Source organism: Tiliqua scincoides, chromosome 3, assembly GCF_035046505.1.
Source record: "Tiliqua scincoides isolate rTilSci1 chromosome 3, rTilSci1.hap2, whole genome shotgun sequence".
NCBI classification, from domain to species: Eukaryota; Metazoa; Chordata; class Lepidosauria; order Squamata; family Scincidae; genus Tiliqua; species Tiliqua scincoides.
The window spans coordinates 33,409,501-33,417,275 of NC_089823.1; positions in this window are offsets into that span (position 1 = coordinate 33,409,501).

A 7,775-nucleotide genomic window follows, 5' to 3' on the forward strand; every position below is an offset into this window, starting at 1 on the left:
CTTCATCCATTCTAGAACTGCCTCCCAAGACTTCTTCATGGTTTCTGCTGACTCACCAGAAGCAATTGATGGAAACAAAAGATAGTTTTTGTTGTACTGTCATCAGAATACTGGTGACATCTTAGCTCAAACCTCTGGTTGAACTTCCCTAGAAATTTTAATGTATGTGTAGTTCAATTTATTTTTAAAATGTATTTAATTCATTCACTTTGTGACCAGGATACTGCCTGTTCCTGTTCCTAAGGGTGTTACAGGTCCTTGACTTCCTTCAGCCTTTAGGCCAGTAGTCTTTAATAGAAGTGGTAGAAAACTATGGTTTCACGATAGCAACTAGTCCTTGTTCTCCCACAGCATATGATAATCTAGTGTTACATTTGCACAGTGCATCTGTCAGGGCAGCAGGGGAGGATAGTCCTTGCTTTCCCAATAGCAGAGTGGCGTAGGGAGCGTAGGGAAATAGCTCAAGAAGCAGGTGATCCCATACAGAGCCAAAGAAGCAGACACAGGCTTGTTTGTTGCAGAAGCATGTATTGGTAAAGGAGCAGGCGGAAGAGTAGTCAGTCAAACGGTCCAGGAGTCAGGGTTACAGAAAGGCACAGTCATGATAAGCTGTCCAAGTCACAGAATAATCCAGCAGCACGACATGCAGAAACTCCACTACAGCAACCCACATTTGGTGTCTGTTCTTGCCCCCATATATACCAGGGCCACCCAATCAGAATAGAGCAACCTCATTGTCACAAGACTGTCTTGTGACCCTTTCTGATTGGCTGTCCAGTGGTGCATTGCACCACTCCACCATAGCCTATGTGACTCTGCACACATCTCCCCAGGTCACATGGCTCCCACCTAACACAGGTGCATCTGATTGCTAATCAGATACATGTACAGTGTTGCTGTTCCTTTATTCACATTTCATACCAGGTATGGACATCAAGGCCCCTCCTGCCACATCCTGGCTTATAACAATTCAGGGCCTGGGATGCCAAAGGTCTGACACCCCTCCATTGTTTCAGCCTGGATGTGGCTTACAATCTTGCAAGCCAAGTAATTCCATCGTTACCGAGCAGTGGTGTCACTAGGATTCGCATCACCCGCTGCGGGAGGCCTGCACTTCACACCAGGTAGTGGGCGGGGCAGTGCCCCAGGTGGTGGACGTGGTGATGTACCATTGCCCCACCCCCACCAGATTTTTGGCTGTTCCTTTTGTTATAACACAGATATTTTAATGTGGATTGTTTCATTGCATTCTACATGAAATTATGCAGTGATTGATATATAACATGATGGTATTATTCCTCCAAATTCTGATTTTAGTGATTTTGAAAACTTGTAGAGTCTCACAAACACACACACCCCATGTCAACTTACTAACAACTTATTGCAGCAGTTTGCAAACTTTTAGCACTGGGACCCACTTTTTAGAATGACAATCTGTCCAGGACCCATTGGAAGTGATGTCATGGCCAGAAGTGACAGCATCAAGCAATTAAAATAATTATAAATGATTAAATTAAAATAAAATAATTACATAAGGGGGAGCCAGTCCTGTTCCACCAAGTGAATCTACTCTGAAGTAAGTCCTATTGTGGTCAATGGGGCTTACTCTCAGGAAAGTGTGGGTAGGATTGCAGCCTGTGAACCAATCCTATGCATGTCTATTCTGAAGTAAGTCCCATAGTGGTCAATGGAGCTTACTTTCAGGAAAGTGTGGGTAGGATTGCAGCCTGTGAGTCCAATCCTATGCATGTATGCTCTGAAGTAAGTCCCATAGTGGTCAATGGGGCTTCCCCTGTAGTCTGCCTACAGTGACAACCCCCAAAAAGAATCAGTGAGATTTCCAGCCCTCCCCAGTGCCCAGTTTAAAGTTCTTCTATTTCAGGCATATCCAGATAAAGACCCACCTGGCTTTGCAACTTTTCCCTTACCATTCAAGCCTTTTTTTTTGTTGTTCTTTTTTTGGAGGGGGGGGGGAGGCTGCCTTCTGTTGCACTCCAGCTCCATTGGATCAGGACCCTTCTGATGTCCTCACATTCCCCTTTGCCTGGCCTGACCACCAACCAAGGCACGTCTGCCTACTCATGAGTAAACACGACTGTGAGGCTTATTTGCTTTCCATAAGGCTCCATAGACTGGGAGGGAAGAACTTCCTTCTCCGGTGTTTTTGGGGGCTGCACTCATTGGATCTGGACCATTCTGATGGTCAGGACCAGCCTCTCAGCCTGCCTCGACTAAGGCAAGTTTCCACCTACTCATGAGTAAACATGGCCACGTGGCTTCATTTCAGGTTCTGACTCACAGCTGGGAGGGGGGGAGCTTCTCGGGTGTTTTTTTTGGGCTGCATTCATTGGATCAGGACCATTCAGGTGTCGTTGGAATCATCTCAGCCTCCCCTTTCCGAAGGACTATGGCAAGTTTGCCTACTCGCTAGTAAACGCGCGATACGGCTCACTTTCACTTTCCATAGGCCTCCATGCATTTTTCCTTCCGGTTTTTTGGCCATAACGTTTGAATGAAAGGAGCAATTTCAATTCCGTTTTTTTGCACTGCACTCTGCTGGTCATTCCACATCCAACGGTGTATGGCATGACACGGTAGCTCCTAACCCTGCGAAGTTAGCGTATCCTCCACCCCTCACCCCTCCCGGGCGCGTCACCCCCCGGCACGTCACCTGGTGCAGCCCGCATCCCCCTAGTGATGCCAGTGTCTCTGAGTTTGTTCACCCCCAGTTCCTTGATCTTAAATAACCATCTACAATCTATCACTCGTTGCCCTGGGGGCAGTTCAACTCTCATGTACACTCCCAGGTCTTTCATGCTCTGCAGCTCTTTCTGCATTGGAAATATACCCAGGAATTGGTGTAACATTTAAGGAAGCAAAATGTGTGTTGGCCTGTGTAATCTAAGCTGTAGTCTTTCTGGCAGGGGCTTTAGTAATGGAGTTTTTCCTGTTTGCATTGTTCCTTATGGGATTTCTCCTACCCACACCATCTCTGTCATTGGGATAGCATATTTCTGGCTTCAGCAGTGTATGCGTTCTCTGGAATGGGGTTCCAATATGGTGAACGTCATCTATTTCTACATCCCTCCCATATTGCAGCCCAATCTCTTCCCGGTTTTGGCCTGTCTGCCAGCAGAGCTGTGTGGCATCAGAGTGATTGCCAAGCTTACACTGGTGTGATATTATTATGGCGATGTGTTGGCATTTGTGGTGAGTTCATTGGTCCCTAATCTCCATGTAGGGAAAAACAATATACATAGCAGTCTTATAGCATGCTACCTGGTTGATATCAGTTATGTTTGTCTTTTGAATCAGAATGCTGATTATAATTGGATATTCAGGAGAGCACACTTCGTTGGACTCTCTAAATAGCTCTGTTGTATTTCTGTATTTTGCATGATCTTGATTTTGTATCTCCAAAAGTAATAATATAAAAGTTTACACTCCTAAATCTCAGTTTTACCATATAAATTTCCATTATGGATTTTGTAAAAATGAATGGAGTTAATGGGGTGTTGAATGAATTATACAGTTACTGGTTATTTTAATGAACATTTATTATTTGAAGGTTCAATAAGAAGTGAGGTATGATGAGGGGGAAGGAAAGCAAACCCTTTAATATGTCTTGCAGATGAGGTTGATTTTCTGAAACTTGGTATTTCTATCCAGGGGTGGGCAAGCTTTCAACTTTAGGGATCCTGGACCTTTAACAATTGTATAGAAGAAGAAATTTCAACAGGTGCAGCTTGTCATCTCACAGATATACACTGTAATACTGCCTGGTATTGACAGTGCTAATGTTGGTGATGAGGATCCAAATGACTATATGAGGATCTCTGTAAATACAACCAAGAATGAAATCTGTGGTTTTTGCCCCTTTAACTGGAAGCAGAGCCGAGAGGGCTTTCTGAAGCCTGCAAAGGCTTCCCCAGGCCTCAGAATGCCTTATATGGCATGAAAACATCACTTCTGTTTTACCTGAGAAACCACAGGTAGCATTTTTTTTTTTTTTGGCTGAAAAGGCCACTGAAACTTCTATGTATTTGAAGACAGTATTGAGACAGTATTTGACATAAGCTTTTGCATGGTCTATCTTCATGTGTGGAGTAACCATATAGAGGGTGTATGGAGTAGTGGTGACAATATAACATGTTGTCAAAATGAACCATTATGGCCCTTGAACTGAGCTGTTTTGCCACTGTGCTGCTATCAGTACATCTCTAAACTAGCTGCACAGTGTTTTCAAAATGTGATCTGAAGATCCCAGGGATAATCTAAGGACAATCTCTAATGCAGAATGCCTACCTGTAACTTTATTGTGATCTCTTGGAATCTATCCTTTCCTCTTCATATATGCTTCCTCCAGCTTCTTCATATTAACTACTGCTAAAAAATATACATGTGAAAGCACAGTGTGCTGAAAGAATGGAGAGGGGGAAATCTGGTAATATGCTGCTCTAGTGAATGAATGATTATCACTAACATTTGTATTTAGTCTTGAAGAAACTGTTCTTTTACAAAACACTAACTTGTTACAGTGTTGACTAGCGTGCAGGTTTTGTGATAATCTCTAAAGTTGGTCGGCAAAAAGGCAAACATTACAAAGATGTGAACTCTGCAATCTGTTGCTAAGCCTTCTAAGCAACTCTTATGTTTACAGCTCGGAAAATATTTCTTAACCATATACCTAGCTCATCCGGCATTGCATAGCAGAAATATGTTCTGTTTCTTTTATTTTCTTAAACTGAGAGGGGGAAAAAAAAACTAGAGAAATTGTTTTTAAGATTATTTTTGTTGCCATTTGGGTTGCAAACATGCCCAAATGTTTACAAGGAAAATCTGTGTTGGGTGACAGGGACTATGTAAAGAAGGAGAGAACACCCATGCTTTGAAAGTTTTTACAGTCTAATAGTAAATCAGAGTATGATGTAGAAAAAAGTTCATGCATGTGCTTAGTAGTTGTGAGTGATAGGGGACTTGTGCCTCTATCCTGACAAGGAGCTTTACAGCATTCAAAGGGAAACTTCCTTCCCTTTAAGCAGGCTAATGCTGCCGGGATACATACAGACTCAGGAAGATAGCCGAGGAATGATTAACTGCTCCAGAGAAGGGGCTAGCACAGCTTTTTCCATAAATGAATTCCAAAATCAGAGTGAATGTGTAGTTGCAAATTCCACATGGGTTGATACTCGTGGATGTGATTTCCCATGGAGGTGCTTCATGTTTGACTGGGTCTTAGTCTGGAAACAGACTATTGAGTTGAAAAGGGTGTATGAGAGACAATTGCTTCATTCGTAGTTATTTTGCTGCCGTGTTGTCTCAGAACAAACAGGTTCCACATTTCACATGATGGAATACAAAAGGTGCACAAACAGTTTACCAGGAGTAGATGTGGGATAAGTGTATATATCATGAACAACATTTCTGTTTTAATCTTCATAATGTTCCCCATTTTCCATTGACTCAAACTAGATGTTACACTAGCACTATTCGACTTTACTTGCTTTTTAGAACTAGTAGCCATAGGACACTAGATCAGGTGGCAGGACTTTTGCTCCCACCACGCCATGGTCTGGATTGCTCCCACTGCCCCATGCTTGTGACAGTCATTTGACAAGGGTGAAAAAAAGCTTCCATTAATACCAATCATGCATGTGTCTGCTCCCCAGCACATGTCCAGCTGTGGGAATTGTATTTTCCAAAGTCTCAATAGCCACTTCAGTGTTTGGAAGGTATTATTTCTCCACAGCTGGACTTGCTTGATAGAATAAAGACTTGCGATTCCTTCAAACTCAGATGTGCTACTTGCACACAGTAGGTAGAAGGAATCTAGACTTCCACCACCACCCACAACTGCAAAATTATTGTGCTCAATGATATAATAATCAGGAAAGAGCATAAAGGAGCCAGCATAGCAAGACCTGTCAGCAGGGCTGTCCTCATGCTTGCCCTCTAACTTGGTTATACTTGTATGTGATTGCGCATTAATCAGTGGCGTCACTAGGATTTGCATCACCCTGCACGTCACCCCATGCAGTGGGCGGGGCAATGCACCAGGTGGGTACCATGTACCCCGCCCCCACTGGTTTTTGGGCTGTACCTTTTGTTAGAACACAGATATTTCATTGTGGTTTGTTTCATTGCATTCTACATGAAATTATGCATTGATTGATATATAACATGATGGTATTATTCCTCCAAATTCTGATTTTAGTGATTTTGAAAACTTGTAGAGTCTCACAAACACACACACCCATGCCAACTTACTAACACCTTATTGGAGAAGTTCTCAAACTTTTAGCACTGGGACCCACTTTTTAGAATGACAATCTGTCCAGGACCCATTGGAAGTGATGTCATGGCCAGAAGTGACATCATCAAGCAAATTAAAATAAATAATTATAAATAATTAAATTAAAATAAAAAAATAATTACATAAGGGGGAGCCAGTCCTGTTCCACCAAGTGAATCTACTCTGAAGTAAGTCCTATTGTGGTCATTGGGGCTTACTCTCAGGAAAGTGTGGGTAGAATTGCAGCCTGTGAGCCCAATCCTATGCATGTCTACTCAGAAGTAAGTCCCATAGTGGTCAATGGGGCTTACTCTCAGGAAAGTGTGCGTTGAATTGGAGTCTGTGAGCCCAATCCTATGCATATCTACTCAGAAGTAAGTACCATAGTGGTCAATGGAGCTTACTCTGTAGCCTGCCTGCAATAACCCCCCCCCCCCCCCCAAAAAAAAAAAAAAAGAATCAGTGAGATTTTCATCTCTCCCAGTGCCCAATTTAAAGTTCTTCTATTTCAGGCACATCAAGATAAAGACCCTCCTGGCTGTGGAAGTGCGAAATAGAAAACTTTCCCCTTACCAGTTGAAGCCTCTTTTCTTTGTCCTTCTTAGTGGGGGGGGGGGGGAGAGAGAGAGGCTGCCTTCTGGAGCATTTGTGCAGTCCAGCTCCATCGAATTGGGACCCTTCTGGTGTCCTCACATTCCCCTTTGCCTGGCCTGACCAAAAGGCAAGACATGTCTGCCTACTCATGAGTAAATGCAACCATGTGACTGAGTTTGCTTTCCATAGAGCTCAATAGACTGCAGGAGGGAGGGAGGGACTTTCTTCTCAGGTGTTTTGGGGGCTACATTCATTGAATCAGGACCATTCTGACTTCCTTGGAGTCCTCTCAGCCTGCCCTTTCCAACGGGCTAAGGCAAGTTTGCAGACTCGCGAGTAAACGCGGCCACGTGGCTTTGTTTCAGGCTCAGACTTGCAGCTGGGAGGAGGGAACTTCTCCAGTGTTTTTTTTGGGCTGCATTCATTGGATCGGGACCATTCCGGTGTCGTTGGATTCCTCTCCTGCCTGCTATTTCTGACAGACTATGACAAGTATGGCTACTCGCGAGTAAACGCGCGATATGGCTCACTTTCACTTTTCATAGGGCTCCATGCATTTTTTCTTTCCAGTTTTTTGGCCATACCTTTTGAGCGAAAGGAGCTATTTCAATTCTGTTTTTTGCATTGCACCCTGCTGGCCATTCTGCATCCAACGGTGTATGATGATTAAGGTAATCCTAGAAATCTGGAACCAAATCCCAAACTATTGTACATTCAGGGATTTGACCCTTTGCTTACTTCATGAAACAACATCAAAAAATATTTCTGCTTACAGCAAACCATATTCTTGATTAATATTTTGATGACATGGCAATTGTTCCATCTGTTCTATATATACTGTACATTGTGGGACATGGGGGTTGAATTTCGCATTAGAAGACCTTCAAAA